Source organism: Capricornis sumatraensis, chromosome 8 (assembly GCF_032405125.1).
Source record: "Capricornis sumatraensis isolate serow.1 chromosome 8, serow.2, whole genome shotgun sequence".
NCBI classification, from domain to species: Eukaryota; Metazoa; Chordata; class Mammalia; order Artiodactyla; family Bovidae; genus Capricornis; species Capricornis sumatraensis.
Genome location: NC_091076.1, coordinates 28,576,137 through 28,596,317, shown reverse-complemented (window position 1 = coordinate 28,596,317; position 20,181 = coordinate 28,576,137). Strand labels below are relative to the sequence as shown.

General features: G+C 41.6%; 1 protein-coding gene across 2 annotated transcripts in view; it reads right to left on the bottom strand.

Moving 5' to 3' along the window:
* The window catches only part of GAS2 (growth arrest specific 2), a 130,174-nt gene that overhangs the window by 1,770 nt on the left and 108,223 nt on the right, over positions 1-20,181 (bottom strand). The window lies entirely within an intron of this gene.

Genomic DNA, 20,181 nt, shown 5'->3' with positions numbered 1-20,181 from the left:
GCATGCCGATCCCTGGGTCAGGAAGATTCCCTGGAGGAGGAAATGGCTACTCACTCCAGTATTCTTGCATGGAAAATTCCATAGACAGAGGAGCCTTGTGGGCTACAGTCCATAGAGTCGCAAATAATCGGACACAATTGAGTGACTGAGCACATACGTATGCACAAATATATATACATATGACTTCTCTGGTGGCTCAGATTGTAAGGAGTCTGCCTGCACTGCTGGAGACCCGGGTTCCAGCCCTGGGTTGGGAAGATCCCCTGGAGAAGGAAACGGCAACCCACTCCAGTATTTTTGCCTGGAAAATCCCATGGACGGAGGAGCCTGGTGGGCTACAGTCCATGGCATCGGCAAGAATCGGACACAACTCTGTGACTTCATTTCATATATATATACACACATATATATTATAAATATATATGCATACATTTCACAGTGATTTGATTATACATATATATGTACATACCTATATTATTTTTTCCAATTCTATTCCATTATAGTTTATTTTAAGATATTGAACATAATTCTCTATGCTATATAGTCAATCCTTGTTATCTGGTTTTGGAATATAATGTTAATGATCCCACAAATACTCAATGGAAAATGGAACTGAAGATGCACTCAGAAAAACTGAAATCTTCCCCAGTCACCTACTGTCTGAGGCTTTTGAGGAAAGATATTATGGAGTGGCCAGATAGTTATGTTTGTCTTTTTCTCACTCTTCCTAATTACCATGGAATACCTCCTCAAAACCAAAACAAAAACCTTACTTTCAGCTGCAGCTCCAGGTTAACAAGACTACAGATTGAAAAGGTGAAACATATGTGGTTATTTAACAAGTCTGAGTTGTGGAGGATTGGCACAGTGAGCCAAAGATTTGATCTTAGTAAGAATAAGAGGGCGTACCACACGTTCACCAAAGACCCTGCTGACTTGTCTCCTGCCCAAAATATTATAACAATGGCAATATAATCTTGGGAAGGGCGTATAGGTTTGGGAGGGGATTTGGGAAGCAGTTTTCCAGGTCAGGCTTCCCTGGTGGCTCAGATAGTAAAGAATCCTGCAATGCGGGAGACCTGGGTTTGATCCTGGGTTGGGAAGATCCCCTGGAGAAGGGAATGGCCTCCCACACCGGTATTCCTGTCTGGGTAATTCCATGGACAAAGGAGCCTGGCAGGCTACCGTCCATGGGGCCCCAAAGAGTCGGACACGCCTGAGTGACTTTCACTTCACTTGCTGTGCCTCCCCAGGTCCCTCCAGTGATACCGTGTTCCTGTGTAGGATGAAGATAGTGAGACCCAAATCTCTGAACATGATTTCCTGACTCCCAGTCTAGTACTCTTCCCTCAAGCGTTCCTCCTTAGAAAATCCATCAGAGCATTTGTATTTTACTGGCCTATTTTCATTTCACAAGTTTCTGGCTTTGCCTCTACTTCCTGTTTTTAAAACTTGGAGTTCCTGAGAGAAAAACAGAAAAGCCCAGTTACAAAATAGCACTTTGACCCCAGTTGTTCCAACAGAGCTGCTTTTGCTTATTCTTGAAGTCCTGGCACCTCCTACCCTTCCAAACTACCTCTAAACATCATTGGCATGAGTGCCCCTGGCAGAATGCCCAAGTTCACTTGACTATCAGCAGTCTGTTTCACCAGTAAGAAGCAGTCAGAAGGATTTTTAAACTATCAGTGAATTCTAGAGAATAGAGACCGAAATGCTTTTCAGCCTGGAGTATAAGATCTTTGGCACAAACTGCTTGCAGATTCTTTCATGAATCCATAGGACCATAGAAAGTGGATCCAACATGAGACAGAGTCATTCTGAATATGAATAACACAGGAATTAAATCTCTGCCCACCTCGTCTTCCATACTCTTCCTATAGCTAATCAGCAACCTACGTTTTGCTAAAGAAAGCCAGTGATCAAACTGGGCAAGTTTTAAGCATGCAATGAAAATAACAGAGCTATAGTTGTCTGCTGCTGCTGCTGCTAAGTCGCTTCAGTCGTGTCCAACTCTGTGCGACTCCATAGATGGCAGCCCACCAGGCTTCGCTGTTCCTGGGATTCTCCAGGCAAGAATACTGGAGTGGGTGTTTATAGCCTGATTATAGAGATTTGAATCCCATGCCTTTTCTTATAACATGGTCAGTCTCAAGAAAAGAAAAAAAAAAAAAAATGAATGCCCACCTGATGTCCATAAACAAATTCATTACTGTTTAACTTAAAAGCAAACAGTGATGATGTATGATATATTTCCCATGTTTGGACTCTCACAGGTGTGAGCTCAGAGCAGTGTCAATACTGTAATCATATGATATTACTTTTCATGTGCCCTTCCACACTACTTACCTTGTCTAACATAAGACATCAGTATCAGTATTACTGCCACTTTACCATTAGTAAAACTGATGCTCTTAGAAGAACTGATAATCTTATGCAAGATCACAAACAAATCAGTGGCAACACTGGAACAAGAACCCTTTTATCTGTTACAGCATATCCACTATCCACTTACTGTGGAAAGCTTCTAGATTTGAATTTTCAATCTACTTAGTGACTTCCAAGTCACTAATTTAGCACAAGCAAGGAATTATCAATGCCAGAAATAGTTATAAGTTGCTTAAGTGGATTAAATGCTCATGTAATATGATTTATAGTTTTGCTCTAATAAACTCTAAATAAATATGGCATTTAATTTCAGAAAATTAGCCTTTAGTGGTCCTAAGAAATAAATATGTGTCAAGTACAGGTACTAAGAAAAAATATATTTATAGATATGTATCTGTTGGCATAAGAAGAACTGGGCTTTGATTCTCTTTTCAGTGTGCATATTACGGCTCTTTTATTTCTGATACTTCATAATGTTGAACAGTTTTGCATTCCTCATTCCAAAAGATAACTCCTTTTGATTAACAGTGCCAATGCACGTGTGGATTGAATATTCAGTCTAGTTGTCTGTTATTGCATTTCTCTTGAGTAAAGAAAAATAGAGCTGCTACAAATATCCTGCAACACCGCATGTTGCAAAGCAGTTGTTTTTGCAAACTAGGCCTATTCTAAAATTGCTGTTTTCTACCATCAGCCTCATTCCTCACTGTGCCCTTGATTCTAACAAAGGTAAGATGATTCATTACCAACTTAGCAACATCTCTCAATGCTGAAGGGCAAAAGAATAAAACAACAAAAATCTTGTCTCCACATTTTCCCAAAGGCCTTAATAAAGTTCTATAAGCAGAGCTGGGTTATCGTAAAACATTTTAGTTTTTGATGTCTATGCGTGACATACATACCTTGCCCAGGGAAATAATCAGTAGGCCTCAAAGTTATGTTTTTGTTTTTTAAATAATTTCTTCCAGTTATAAGAAAAAGATCGCCTGTTCTTATCAAGGACATCTTGCTTTATGCCTTTGTCCTCATAAGATGTTTAATCATGTATCATTTTCTTAGGAGGCCTCTTGCCATCTGCCAGTGAAAGGGAAACTTTTTCTTAGATGACAAAGAGTCACAGTGTTACAGCACCTACGCTGTACCAGGTAATCTACAAATATACCTTCCTGAAATAAGGAGGATAAAAGACATTGAGGTCATTGGCAATGGTCTCATTTTACAGACGTACTGACTGGCAGAGTGAGGGTCACATAGGTGGTTCCTGAGAGCCAGGCTAGAAATCACATCTCCTTTACTTCCAATCTATTCTTCCAAAAATTAATATTCTAAAAATGAATCCAATCTTTAAAGGTGGGAGAATCACTTAAAATATTGACCCAGCAGTGGTTTATAACACTCTCAGATAAGTCTTTTGATTTACTGGATTCAGTGTGCATCTTGTTAGACTATAATATGTCAACCTACAGCCCACTTTCTAGTACCACCTTTCAATCTTATTTTCCTAACACAGTCAGGTAACAAATTATCCCATAAACAACAACTTCTGTAACTCATCAAGATACTTAAAGAGAAAAAAAAAAAAATGGGTTGAAAGGAAGTATGTTAATTCTCTTATATCAACTTACAACATAATGGAAAATTCAAACATAGAAATGATTAATCAAAAGCTTCCTACAAATTTTGAGTTCATGGCAGGGCATCTAGTGGTCTGGTTCTTATGCTGTATGATAACATGACTTCAGGAAAATTATTTTTCCTTTCTAATTATTAGAGCAACAGACTGGAAGCATATTATGTGTAGTTATTAAGAACTTACAGCAAGAAAAAGTATGTATATTTCTTCTTCTAGGGGACATTAATTAGTCATCAAAAACAATCACATCAACTCACTTTTTGTTGACAAGGCACAGTTGATATTTATGTATGGATCACAGAAAATCATATGTTTTACTAAATGAAAAAAAAATGGCCCCATAAAACAGTCAGAAAATATTGCAGATTTATTGGTAATGTATTTGTGTTTAAGGTGACCGGGCTACATAGAGCTGTTATATTACACAAACAGAAAACAAGAAAAATGCCATCAACAAAAAGAACTAACAGAAAATGCCTTTTAGGTAAGCAGAGTTCAAAGTTAAATGCTTTCTGACCTATGTGATAGCTTTATTGCATAAATTCCCCAGCACACATCTGCCTGTGTGTTCACCTCTGTCCTAAATCACCATTCCTGTGAAACACTTCAGGTGTCACCACCTCATGGGGGAAATACCAACACATCTCTTTCATTCTGATGTGAGTCTTGTGTCCGTGACCTTGAAGACCTGGGGAAGCAGGAGTGTCTGTCTGAATGCCAATGTCCTTAGACCTGGAGGATGTGAAAGCGTTCCAGCGCAATGCCCTCACCATCGCTCACATTTCCCCAATCCACCCTCCAGTCCAGGGCCACAGTGAGCTTTGTAAGAGAAAAATCTGGCCAAGCTCCTGCCCTGCCAAGGACCTGTGGATGGTTCTGCACCGTCTCCAGAGTTTCTCAGCCATGTTCAGGTCCAGTCCCCCTGAGGAATATGACTCATTCTCATCATCGCAAAACGCTGTGGGAACAAGTGTACAAGCAGGCCTGAGCGAGTGTGTTTGTGTGTGTAGAGCCGGAACAGAATCTTGCATATCTAGGATGGGAAGAACAGCACATAATTTGAAGAGACAATTTGTGAATGAGTCTGATACCTGCCTCCCTTACCTCTGTCCCTCTCCTGTACCCATGAGAACAACTGGCCTGAGTCTCCAAGCACTTTATAGTCCTGCTATTACTTTTCTCCCCCGCCTTCTTTCTCACTGTGCCTGCATGATCCCATACTGTTGTGCAGGTTTACACTGCACAACTCTGCAGCTGTACTGTGGCCCTATTTTTCTGTGCCCATAACCACCCTCCAAATTATTTACCCAGCAAATATTCTCAACTCCTTAGAATACCCTGAAAGATTCATGCCTTTCTACATGTAGAGGATTGTTCCAGATTCACCAGGAGAATCAAAGTAGGTCTCTTCAGTTGACCATTCAACACATATTTGTTGAGTGCCAGACAACCCACTCCAGTGTGCTTGTCTGGAGAATCCTAGGGATGGGGGAGCCTGGTGGGCTGCCATCTATGGGGTCGCACAGAGTCGGACACGACTGAAGTGACTTAGCAGCAGCAGCAGCAGCAGCAAAGTTTATTCCTTGCTAAATTTTATACCCTGAGGACCTAGGACAGTGGAAAGTACACAAAGGGCACTCAATAAATGCTTAAGTGGATGAATGAACAATGTTAACACCTGCTAATGCTCCACCCAGGTGTTGCTGCCTTTATGGAATATTTTTGCATTTTCTGACCCTTTGATTACCTTCTTTGGATCTTGAGATTTTCCTGCAAAGACCTCAAGCAAAGTACCTAGAATACTTCATTGTCTTATTTCTTGACCTTCTTTCTGACCACCCTAAAGGGTCACATCCTATTTAGCTTTGTGCTCAGTCGTGTCCGATTCTTTGTGACCCCATGGACTGTAGCCTGTCAGGCTCCTCTGTTTGTGGAATTCTCCAAGCAAGAATACTGGAGTGGGTTGCCATTTCATTCTCCAGGGGATCCTCCTGACCCTGGGATTGAACTGGGCTCTCCTGCATTGCAGGCAGATTCTTTACAGTCTGAGCCACCAGGGAAGCCCTCAGCTTTGTATATATGACAACTATTATCATATGTAATATGTAAAAGACATGAGTTATTCATGGAAAGATAAGAGAAAAGACAAAATGCTTTGTCTTTAACAGAAAGAGTGAAAAAAAAAAAAGACAGGTTGTGAATGATAATCCACATCAAATATTGCTTAGAGAATTCCTTTAAGAGAGACAGATTTGGGGTAAGAGTATGAAGCTTTAACAGGGATCAATTGTTTTTTTTTTACATATTCATTAGCCCTTTATTTTTCCCAAATTCTTAGTTGCTATTATTATTTAAACTTTTTATTTTATACTGGAATATAGAGATGGTTGGGCTTCCTAGGTAGTGTTAGTAATAAAGAACCTGCCTGACAATGCAGAAGACACAGACATGGATTTGAACCCTGGGTTGGGAAGATCCCTGGAGATCTGGAGAACCTACTCCAGTATTCTTGCCTGGAGAATCCCATGGGCAGAGGAGCCTCGTGGGCTACCGTCCACTGGGTGGCAAAGAGTTGGACATGACAGAAGCAACTTTAGCATGCATGCATGGAGATGGTTGGTGGCAAAACTGACTCAGTGGACATGAATTTGAGGAAACTCTGGAGACAGAGAAGGACAGGGAAGCTTGGTGTGCTGCAGTCCATGGGGTCACAAAGAGCTGGACACAACCAAATGACTGAACAACAATAAATAGATGATTAACCACATTGTGATAGTTTTGGGCGGACAGCAAAGTGACTCAGCCATACATTTCCATGTATCCATTCTCCCCCAAACTTCCCTCCCATCCAGGCTGCCACATAACATTAAGGAGAGCTCCTTGCACTATACAGTAGGTCCTGGTTGGTTAACAGGGATCACATTTGAAAAGCAGATATTGTGTTGGGAATCAATAGAGCAATGAACAGGAGAGAAAGCAGAAAGGGAAAGATGGAGAGAAGAAGGAACTGTCCTGAATGAATCCAGAAGCATATGGTTCTTTTCATTACCTCCCTTCGCAAGTTCTCATAACACTGGGAATGCATATTTTTAAAAATATTTTTCACTACAGTAGTAAACTGCTTGATAAAATTTTCACCCCCTCCTCTTTCTCTTTCAATGTTTATGTGTTTGAGGTCACTCTCCTTAAGCCCTTCCCTAATCAACTGACCAGAGAGGCTCCTATTTCTGCCCAGTCTGTGAACTGCTCTCCATCTGAGCCATCCTTTTTAGAGGCAACCATCTCTGATGCTGACTGAGGAGAGGAGATAATCCTCCTGAATTTAGATCAGTTTGGCTTCCTGGGACATTATATGCTTCCTAAACGTCCTTGTCAGCCCTGTTCATGGTGTGTTTTTACAAGCCATCATAACTTGAGTGAAAATATTGTTTTTAGAATGCAATCATTTGCTCTCCAGAGAAAGAGTGTTAAATAAATTTATAGGACAACAGACTCTGTCTTCATCTAATATTCTACTGAAATGGCATATGGTAAAAATTGGACAACTGGGAATTTAGTTCTCTGCCTAAGGCACCCTGACACCTGGAGGCATGAAATGGCAGGTGTGCAATCCCTAGTGCATCATGTTAAAAGGTCAACACCTCCATCTTCAAGATAAGTGATGATGTAACCTATGAATAGGGCAACAGAGGCTTTCTTAACCACAGGTGACATGTGAAGGCTCCTTTTGGTCAGAGGTTGGGAGTTCATCTCAGCCTCTCTGGCTATTTGAAATTAGAAATGGTTAAATACTACCCAATCAACAAGCTTCTGGAATTATCTCTTTATTGTTTACAAAGCATTTTTCATGTTTGTCATCTCATTTTTATCTACCTAATCCTCCTTTGGTTTATTATGTTGTTTTCTTAGATAACACTTGAGGTCTGAACAACAGTCACCAGAGCAGAAGCTCTGTTTAGTCTTAGGTATGGATACCACTAACTAGCTGTACAACCCTAAGACATTATTTAATCTCTCTGTGCTTCAGTTTCTTATCTGTGAAATGATTATAATTTAAAGTGTTTTGTATAAAGATATTAATATGTGTAAGAATGTAGCCACATTGCCTGGGGCGCTACACCCAATAGCGACCTATTATTATAATTATTATCAAAAGAATAATACTGTAATAGTGATGATGATGATGATAAACTTCTTATGGATTTTATTTCAGTTAGTTCTTGGAGCTACCCTAAGCATCTTGCATTATTATTGATATTTACAAATGAGAAAATGATAGCTCAGAAAAGTCATGTGAGTTGCTCAAAGTCACTTAGCTAGAAAGTGACAAAGTTTAGATTTGAACTTGGGTTTCTCTGACCTCAAAGGCAATACTCATTACCACTAAACCATACCCCCTAAAGGTGCTTCACCAGGAGTCATGATTGTCTGGGTTCTTACCTAGATTCTTCCCTTGGACAATACCTCTTTTCTTTTGGAATAGCTGTTGCCATTTTATAATGTCTCCATTCATGATCATATCAAGACCCAGAGCAGAACAAGGAACTTAATACATGCTTGGAAGAATTTACTTAAAGTTGAGCCTGATTGTTTAACCCATACAAAAATACTGAAACTTAGGTACACTGTACACTTAGGGCTCTGTTCTGGGCCCCATAGTCTGAAAGGAAACTGCAGAGCAGAAACCTCTGACAGCTTGCAAAATACTTTCACTTAAATCATTTTGTTATCACAACTGCCCAGTGGTTTGAGAGGTTAATATGACTGTTTCCATTGCACAAATGGAGAAAGGTTCTCCCCTGGTAGCTCAGATGGTAAACAAAAAATCTCCCTGCAAGGCAAGAGACCCAGGTTTGATTCCCCGAGTCAGGAAGATCCTCTGGAGACAGGAATGGCAACCCACTCCAGTATTCTTGCCTGGAGAATTCCATGGACAGACTACGGGGTCACAAAGAGTCAGACACAACTGAGAGACTGACACTTTGGCTTTCAGAGAGGTTAGGTGGGCAGCTCATGGGTACACAGCAAGAACACAGACCTTGTCTTCTGATTCCCAGTTTTGCAATATATTTGTCTTCAGTAATAACATATACCAGGGGGAATATAATCCTCAAACCCTTATTTGAAGAGTGAACTGTTGCAGTGTCCTAAATGGTAAGAACCAATCATCCAGCATGAACAGGGCCTTGAATCCAAAACCCTCTGGCTCTTAAGGCTGACCAGGGAAAAAAAATCTTTGGCTTACTTCTGTAGTTTCCTTCTGGAGGGGTAAAAAGTTTAATCCTCAGACTCAATAGGGACAAATGACTCTCAGTAACTTCTTTCTAGAAGCAAACGTGAGAAGAGCAACTAGCAGATGAATGTAATGATCGACTGGCAAAAAGTTCCCTCTGCGTCTGTCTGGAAATATGTGAAGGAGCACCGACTGCCAATTGCCTGTCAGGTCTCATCTCCTCGTCATGGAAGGTCTCCATTTTCCCACTTCCGCACCGAATGAAATTGAGAATCCTTAGCCGCAACCTAATTACCAGTCCATGGCACCGTTTCAGACATGGAAGGCAAAGTTATGATAAATATTTAATAGAACACTCAGCACAGTGAAAGCAACGAGCTGGAAAATGCTGGCGCTGGAAATGCACAGTTGTCTAGAGGGAGGATTTGTAGCTGGGATGTCTCCAGCTGAAACTAGACTTCATCCGCCCGGAATATGCAACAACTATTCAGAAAGGGGACGTGGGCTCCAAGAGGCAATGAAAACCCACCCCTTCCATTAACCAAATGGGGTCATGTTGGACTCAGTCTGAACTCCCATTCTGTCTTCTAAACACCTTTACCAAAAGCCAACAGACTAGAACCAGTGCTGGGAGAGCCAAAGATTAACATTTGCTGACAATGATGTACAGCACCGGTTTCCATCCTGGTGTCCTCCAGGTCCTGAAAAGGAACAACAGTGTCTGGAATCTAGATGCTGGAAATATTACTACTTTACCACTGGTTTTAATGTATTTTTAGTATTTCGTAGATCCATTAAAACAGAAAATAAAGTATTACTAAATACATTCAGATCTTTTATGCTGACAAAATACTTGAAAACACAAGTCTCCTTTCTCTAAAAGCCCCATTGAAATGAAAGGCAAGGCATAAAAATGTTTTGAAGCCACCACGGCAAAGGACATTGAGAGGATGTAATAGGAGACAAGAAAAGTCAAAGACAGTTTTAGAAGATGGAAAAAAGGTAAGTGAGTCATAACTAACTAAAAGTGGAGAACGCTGAAACTAAAAACCTGAAATGACAGCTGACAACAAGAAGCAAGTCAGATCATGCCTTGAAACTATAGGAAACTCGGGTTTTAAAATCATCAGGTACCTCCATCGGGTGAGGAGAGAAATGTAGCTAAAAGAAAGGGGAGAATCTGCTGAAAATCAGTATAAGGATCAGTTAAGAATTGATGCTTTTGAACTGTGGTGTTGGAGAAGACTCTTGAGAGTCCCTTGGACAGCGAAGAGATCCAACCAGTACATCTTAAATGAAATCAGTCCTGAGTGTTCATTGGAAAGACTGATGCTGAAGCTGAAACTCCAATACTTTGGACACCTGATGCAAAAAACTGACTCATTTGAAAAGACCCTGATACTGGGAAAGATTGAAGGCGGGAGGAGAAGGGGATGACTGAGGACGAGATGGTTGGATGGCATCACCGACTCAATGGACATGGGTCTATGTCCATGAGTCTATGTTACTCCTGAGTGAACTCTGGGAGTTGGTGATGGACAGGGAGGCCTGGCATGCTGCCATTCATGGGGTCGCAAAGAGTAGTACACAACTGAAGGACTGAATTGAACTGATCCCAGATTCACTGCATCTCAGGTCAGATGTGCTATGCTATGACTATTCCCCTGGTACCAATGACCACATCATCACAGCAGGAGCCTGAAGGTTCATCTTTGTAGGAACTGAATCAGAAAGGACTAGGGGATGACTCAGACACAGGATGGAGAGAGGGACAGAGAGACGATAAAGCCAATCCAGCAAAGTGTTCACTGTAGAACCAGATGGTAGTTCGATGCGTATAGACTTCTCGGTATTGCTTCGAAATTTTTCATGATAAAATAAGAGGGGAAAAATCCATCCCGAATCTGAATCCAATCTGTTTTCAGCATCGCTGCTGCCACCTCCCTCATCCCAAGTCTCCTTCATCTCACCTGGATCTCTGCAATAACCTTCCAACTGCTCTTCCTGCTCCTGTTCCGCCCATCAGTACATTCTCAGCAGAGAAACTAGAGGGCTCTTATTCAAACAGAAGTCAGCTCAGGCCACACCTCCATCCAGAACCCTGTGCAGCTCTCCATTTCACCGAGAACACACACTAGAGAGTCCTTCCAAAGGCCTCCCAGTTCCTGCGTGACCCGGACTCCTGTTACTGCTCCGACTTCATGCGCTGCCACTGGGCCCTTCACACGCTATAAGGCAGCCACTCAGGCCTCCTTGCTATTTCTCAGACACTCCAGGGCTCTCCAGGCACGCTCTTGACTTAGTGTTCCTCCGGTCTAACAGACACTCTCACTAGATGACTGGAGGGCTAGCTCCGCACCTCTATGACCTTGCTAATCTCTCATCTGCTCAATGCTCCTACCCTAATACTCAGAGAAAAGCAATGAAAGTGAAAGTGTTAGTTGCTCAGTCATGTCCAGCTCTTTGCGATCCCACAGACTACCTCACCAGGTTCCTCTGACCAAGGGATTTCTCAGGCAAGAATCCTGGAGCGGGTTGCCATTTCCTTCTCCAGGGGATGTTCCCAAACTGGGGATTGAACCTGGGTCTCCTGCATTGCAGGCAGATTCCTTACCATCTCAGCCACCAGGGAAGCCAATTACTCTTCAGGGGAAGGGATAATTGGGGAGTTTGGGATGGACATGAACACCCTGCTGTATTTAAAATGGATAGCCAATGAGGTCCTACTGCATAGCACAGGGAACTCTGCTCAATGTTATGTGGCAGTCTGGATGGGAGGGGAGTTTCGGGGAGAACAGGTACATGTATACCTATGGCTGAGTCCCTTCACTATTCACCTGAACTATCACAATATTGTTGGCTATACCTCAATACAAAATGTTTTTAGTGCTAAAGACTGTGCTTTCACTCCAGGGGGATGCAGGTTGGATCCCTGGTCAAGGGACAAAGATCCCACATGGCACAAGGGCAAGGTAAAAAATAAATAAATAAATTGGGCCAAGATACTAAAAAGTCCAAAAAGTCCAAGTAAAAATAAAAACTCCTGCAGTCTCTCCTCTCGGCGCTCCCGTCCCGCCTTGCCTTGCCCTAGTTTTCCTTTCCTGCCCAAGGAGAACATTTGTCACTTTACGGCAAGCTCTAAAACTTACGTATTTATTGTGTTTATTGGTTCCATCTCAACTAGGATTGCTAGAATATAAAAATACAGGACACCCAGTTAAGTCTGAATTTCAAACAAGCAGCCTCTCAATCTAAGTATGTCCCCTGCAATGTTTAGCACATATTCATGCACAAAGGTATTGTGGTTTATCTGAAATTGAAATGAAACTGAGCATCCTGTAATTGATCTGGTGACCCTACACACACACACACACACACACACACACACACACGTGCATGCACACTCACAGGAATATAAGGTCCTCAAGGAAGCCAGGGATCCTCTGCTTTGTTCTCTGATATATCCTCAAGGCCCAGAACACTGCAGGTTTCAGAGTATATGTTGATTAAATATACACTGGATGAATGAATGACTACATTTTTCTCAGGATGTGTGCTAAGAAAACAAGAGAGTAATCCTCAGAAGATGTGTGATGCTGGAAACTGGAAACCCAACACCAAAACAAGTTTTTTAAAATGTCTCAGATAATGCTGTGAGGCTGACCTGCAGTGGGACGATATACACAGAGGGACCAGAAATGAAACCAATAGATGAACTGGTGTGTCTGCCTGTGACATTATCATGGTAATGGGCTTCCCAGTTCTCTCAAGGGATCTGACAGGGGTTTTTAATTATACTTAGGCCTAAAAATAAGACATTATCAACTTCAAGCAAAATAAAAATGGTTACAAAAAGGAAAAGTAATCGTGACACACTACAGCATTTATGTGACAGTTATAAAGCAAATACCAACTACAGTACTGATTTGACCATCAGTGCAGTATCATCTCAGCAAATAGGAGGAAAGGAAGATGTATGCAGGGGGGTTAAAGGAGCATAAAATGGCTAAATTGCCATCTTCCCACCCTTGCTACCTTGGTGTTTATGGGTAGACCACAGAAAATGTCTAACATTTAAAAACTAAGAAAGAACAGCTTAATTACATAGTTTAGAAATTTGGAGACAATGAAAAGAAGAAATAGCTTCCAGCAGTGCAGCTAGTTGCCCATAGGGAGAACTCAGGGGAAGAAAAGAGTGGAAAGGCTGAAGACGGATGAGGCAGTTTTGTTGTTTTCTGTCATAACTCTTTCAGCACCCTTTTATTAACTACATATATGTGTGTGTGTGTGTGTGTTTCTTCACAAAAATTAAAATTTCATTTAAAACCCTCAGTTCTGCTACTTAGGAAACAAAAACAAAAAGGGAAACATAGAATTTCTAGAACACAAACATAGGAACTGCAGATGGTGACTGCAGCCATGAAATTAAAAGACGCTTACTCCTTGGAAGAAAAGTTATGACCAACCTAGATAGCATATTCAAAAGCAGAGACATTACTTTGCCAACAATGGTCCATCTAGTCAATGCTATGGTTTTTCCAGCGGTCATATATGGATGTGAGAGTTGGACTGTGAAGAAAGCTGAGCGCCGAAGAATTTATGCTTTTGAACTGTGGTGTTGGAGAAGACTCTTGAGAGTCCCTTGGACTGCAAGGAGATCCAACCAGTCCATTCTGAAGGAGATCAGCCCTGGGATTTCTTTGGAGGGAATGATGCTAAAGCTGAAACTTCAGTACTTTGGCCACCTCATGCAAAGAGTTGACTCATTGGAAAAGACTCTGATGCTGGGAGGGATTGGGGGCAGGAGGAGAAGGGGACGACAGAGGATGAGATGGCTGGATGGCACCACTGACTTGACAGATGTGAGTCTGAGTGAACTCTGGGAATTGGTGATGGACAGGGAGGCCTGGCATGCTGCGATTCATGGGGTCGCAAAGAGTCGGACATGACTGAGCAACTGAACTGAACTGAATTGAACTGAACATTGGAAAAATATCCATACATTATTTTAATGGTATGAAACCTTTATACATTTGCAAACTCGCTGAGAACCTCATATACTTCACTATAAACAGATGCAGTTTTACCTGAAATCACTACACATTTAATCGTGACTTTTTTCCCCCTTTTGACATACTTCAGGAGTACTAGGTAACGGAAGACGATTCAGAGTTGAGGTCCAACCTGGCTACCTAATTGCAAATGTTTACTAACATTTCATTAGGACTTTTTCACTTACAAAATCCTTTGCACCACCATTTCATTTGATCCTCCAATGTTTCTTTAAAAATTATTTTCATATTATTCATATTTGGATTTCTCTCAGCATTAAACAACAACATCATAATATCCTCAGATAAGATGATGTGAACTCAGGAAGGAAAAGCTCTGACACTTGCATTGTTTCCCTATCTTTTGTTTTATCCTCTCCTGTTCCTGCTGACTCTTGAACTATTATAAGTCTACATTTATAAGCCTTAGCATTTCTCTTCCAGAAGCTTTCTCACCAAGGTCATAATCCCTGATCCTTCCTGCTTCTCCCTCTGCTCTGATAAGATGCCAATCACTGCCTTGCCTGTGGGCTTCCCTGATAGCTCAGTTGGTAAAGAATCTGCCTACAACACAGGAGACCCTGGTTCAATTCCTGGGTCAGGAAGATCTCCTGGAGAAGGAATAGGCTATCCACTCCTGTATTCTTGGGCTTCCCTGATGGCTCAGCTGGTAAAGAATCTGCTTGCGATATGGGAGACCTAGGTTTGATCCCTGGGTTGGGAAGATCCCCTGGAGAAGCCAAAGGCTACCCACTCCAGTATTCTGGCTTGGAGAATTCCATGGTGGCAAAAGAGTCGGACACAACCGAGCAACTTTCACTTTTCCTTGCCTGTGACCCTCACTATCTCCAAAATCTTCTCTGAGGCACAGAGATACAGAGGCATTGCTCTTCCTTTCAGTTTCTCATGCTATTTAAACTATTCAAGAGCAGAGAAGAAAAATACACACCGATCTCACCAATATATAGGGACTGCCCGGGTGACTCAGTGGTAAAGAACCCGCCTCACAATACAGGAGCCGAAGAGACCTGGGTTTGATCCCTGGATTGGGAAGATCCCCTGGAGAAGGAAATGGCACCGCACTCCAGTATTCTTGCTGGAGATCCCATGGACAGAGGGGCCTGGGGGGCTCCTTTTTACCTTTTCTTCTCTTTTTTGTTGGAATGCAATTACTTTACAGTGTTGTGTTCATTTCTGCTGTACAACATCATGAATCAGTCATAGGCATATATATATATATATATATATATATATATATATATCCTCCCCCTTGAGCCTCCCATGCACCCCCCTATTCCACCCCTCTAGGTCATCACAAAGCACCAAGTTGAGCTCCTTGTGAATATGGTATTTAAAAAACCCTTTGTCTTTCCCTTTCACACAGTTACACTCCTTGATACATGTTTTAAATAGACTACGTTATTCTGAACTCAAAAATCTCTCTTTACTGAATATTCTATTTTCAGCCTTCATTTTCCAATAGGAGGAGGCGAAGTTTAGAGCTCACTTCCAAATTATTCAGTTGTCCTAAAGACCAAGTGCAGAACAATTAATCAATTCATCACTGACTGGGTCTATCCATCCTTGCTTCAGGTCACATGTTAACTTATAAATGAGCCTACTGTTCCCTAGGGCCACTCCAAGATCCCCATAGGGAGAATGATGCAAACTCTCTTGATAAAAGTTACACATAGCTAATACCCTAAGAAGGATTACCTGACACTGCTCAAATTCATCATTTTCAGACAAGAACTTCCAAAGCTTGCATATTTTCTTTGCCCTCAAATTCATTTGCTTTCAAGAATTCAGGTATCTCTTTCTCTCTCACAGTTTACATGACATTTTTCACCAGTCCATCTTTCTTTGCACATTTCCATAATTTTATATCTCTCTTCTCTCAGTTCTGTAATTTTCTCATGATTTTTAAAAGTCTTTCATACGTGCATGTATGTGTACGAGAGATGTGTGTACAGGTGTATTATAGCAATAAAAGGCAGAGCAATGATTTTAACACATTTATCCCATCTGATATGAATATATATACATTCATTACCATGTCTTTTTTTTTTTTCCTTCAACTACTGCTAGAGAGACATTGTTTGTCTAAGTAGGGCCTGGCTGACACAATGGAATACTTTCCATCTAGTTCAATCCATTTCTCTTAAATAATGTGAATTTTTTCATCACAATACCCACAGAACAATTCCTCAGCCATGTGGGTTCCTTGGCTACTTCCTTCTTTCTCCTCAACAACCCACTGCCATGTGATGACACATTCCTTTTGTATTGAGTTGACCAAAATATTCATTTGGGCTTTTCTGTATCATCTTATGGAGAAAACCCAGGCAAACTTTCTTGGTCAACCCAATACAAGTATCTTCCCATACATCAAGAACTTACCTGCACAGCTTTACCTCTCTGCCTGTCAATGAGAAACCATGATTTTTCTGATCAAACCCTTTCCTGCGTCCTTTTATTCCAAGTTAAATTATGATGTTAAAGGAGCAGTTATATCTGTTTCTCAGTGACTAGTCTATCCTTCCCAATGCTTTGTTTCAAATTCACCCACACCTCCAGTAATGTTGTTCAGTTGCTAAGTCTTGTCTGACTCTTTTGCGACCCCGCAAATTGTAGCCCACCAAGCTCCTCTGTCCATGGGACTTTCCAGGCAAGAATACTGGAGTGGGTTGTCATTTCTTTCTCCAGTATATGTGTTAACATAAGGGCCTCAGATACAGACTCTGTCCTTAACTTGTTAAGAAAAATGTCACCACTGTAGACAGCTTGAAGCCATTCCCTTATCTGCAGTTTAGGTCTAAGGGAGGCAAAGCCAGCAATGATATAACTCACTCTGACTCTGCTCTATCTTCTGTCTTAAATGCCCTCTTTGGTTTGTTCTAATATCTTTTAAGGCCACTCAGGGTTCTTTTCTGTCATTTTGTGATCTAAGCCTCCCTAGCATCTAACCAGCTTCTTCTATAGCAAGATCAAAGGCAAGAATTTCGTAACTAATGTTAAAGGTATGTCAGTGGCCTTCAGAAATGGATGCCTCATATTTTGCCCACTAACTAGTTATTAAAAGCATGACTGTCTGAGGGCCTTAAGACCTCAGCCCTGAGACCTACAACTAGAGATGGACTTTCTTTGGCAACGTCTTTGAAGTGGGACATCTTCACCTAATGCCCTCCTCTACCCTCTTTGCCTAGTTCTCCATTTAGAGAACTCTCTGTGCCTGATATACCTTTACAAGCTCTTTGTACAATTTCATAAAACTCCATTAACCAGCCTCAGCACCTTTACCATCTATCAATTCTTAACTCTCAAACCTACTTCCCTTTCTTCCCCGTCTCTCCCATATCCTAAGAGGTGTTCAGGACGGGAATTTAATCTTGCCTGATCTATCTTTCTTTTCTTTTCATGTTGAGTCCATTTGGTCTTTTTAATTTAACTTAATTTTAATCATCTCCTACATCCCTTTGTCAGGCTTGTTCTGATAAAGGTTTGCAGAGGATGAGAGCATATTGGAGATACATACTTTCAGCCTAGTCTTGAGGGGCAGGAGTTCTTGCAAATATTTGTTGCAGGAAATGATCTGAGTCTTGAAGAAAAGTAGAATTTTGCTGGATAAAGAAGGGGCAAAAGAGCATCGCAGGCTAAGAGAAAAGCATGTGCAAAGGGACAGAAACATAAAGCAGCACAGTCTGAACAGGACACTGAGTAGTCCACTGTTGTTAGTCGTTAAGTTGCGGCTGACTCTTTGCAACATCGTGGACTGTAGCCCACCAGGCTCCTGTCCATCAGATCTCCCTGGCAAGAATACTGGAGCAGGGTGCCATTTCCTCCTCCAAGGGATCTTACCGACCCAGGGATCAAATCACATCTCTAGCATTCGTACACCCAATTCTTTGTGATCCCATGAACTATACAGTCCATGTAGTTCTCCAGGACGGAATACTGGAGTGGGTAGCCTTTTTCTTCTCCAGGGGTTCTTCTCAACCCAGGGATTGAACTCAGGTCTCCTGTACTGCAGGCAGATTCTTTACCCGCTGAGCCACAAGGGAAACCCACTCAGCACTGGCAGATGGGTTCTTTACCACTGAGCCACCAGGGAAGCCAGTTCACTGTTACCATGGCTAAAATGTGAGAGGGATGAAGGGGAGACTGTTAGGAGATGCAGCTAGTGAGGTAAAGAGTGACCAAGGGTAAGATGACCCTGAATTACATGCACATGGGACAAAGTGGATCACTGATGGGTTTAAAGCCAGCTACTGGCATGACAAGATTTCTCTCACCTGAAGACCTCCAGCAGATGCACAGAAAAGTCAAGTCTTGGAGTAAAAGAGATTGGGTAAGAAATTCTTACAGTATTTAGGAAAGGGCTGAAATGACTGAGCCTTGGACTGAGCTGAAGAGAAAGGGAGGATTTTTACAAACTCTGAGTGGGGGGTGGGATAATATGTTCGCATTTTTTACAAGCTCACTCTAGCTGCCCTGTGATGACTACGTAGAAAGGACAGAGTAGATGAAGTAGGCCAGTTTGGAAGCTACTGCAGTGGTCCAAGTTGAAGATGGTTGCCTGGGCTGGTGGGGTGCGCCTGCTAGAAGAGTTCTCACAGTGTCCCAGTTACTTCATTCTTACCTTGCCTCCTCCCTACACCCCTCCCCGCCAGGGTTGATGTTATCCTCTTCCAGAATACACCACAGATTCACAGATGGGAATCGTCCTCCGCTCTGATATGATGCAAGCCAGGCGAAATGGGGATGCTAAACATTCCCCACTGAGAGGGGAACAAAGTGAGACACAGGAGGCTAACTGCCTTGCCAGATACTCCACTCCTTCAGAGCAACTTCCGGGACAGGTTCTGTGGTCCATGCTTTTCTATTACGCCAAGTTAGAAAAACACTTCATCATAATTAATGTGTTATAATCAACCTTCACTCTGGAACTGTCTCTTAGTTTATAACTCAGTATGCAATTGGGTGTAATGGGTTGGCCAAAAAGTTCATTCAGGTTTTTCCATCACAGCATATAGAAAAACCCAAATGAGCTTTTTGGCCAACCCAGTATAAAGTGGGATGATTTTCTAGTCTAGGGGGTGATCATATGGCCTCAGGAAGTAGGGTTTTTCTCTACTGCAGCTGACTGATTATTGACTAGCAGTCGATTTTCTAAAAACATCTGTCATGTTAGCATCATTCCTGATAAAATGACACCTAATAGGTTCACGTTCCTCTTCTTCACCTATCACAATAGTAGTCAAAAGAATTATGTAAACCTTCATTTAACTTCTTTCTCCATCACAACTTTAATCTATTTTGGAAAAACAGGTTAACTAGCATTACCTCTTTAGTGACTGGCATGATTCCCAGCACAAAGCACTAACTAAAAACATCTATTAAACAATTACAAATAATTATTGAGTACTTACTAATTAGCAGACACTGTGCTAAGGATTTAAATGTGACATCTCATTTATTTTCATACTAATTTCTTGAAGTAGATATAGCTACTGTCTTCAGTTTAGAGTAGAAGAAAATTAAACCTCGAAATGTTAAGTTATTTAATCACAAAATTTAGAAAGTAGCAGAACTGGGATTCAAATTCAGACCACTTATTTGAATTTAAAAAATCAATGAATAGATGGACTGAATTTGCTGACAATTCACCAGGCATCATATAATCTGTCTCCAACTAGTGCAAACACTAGACTTAATGAAACTGGGTCATTTGTAGAGATATGGTGGAGAAGGCAATGGCACCCCACTCCAGTACTCTTGCCTGGAAAATCCCATGGATGGAGGAACCTGGTAGGCTGCAGTCCATGGGGTCGCTAGGAGTCGGACACGACTGAGCGACTTCACTTTTACTTTTCACTTTC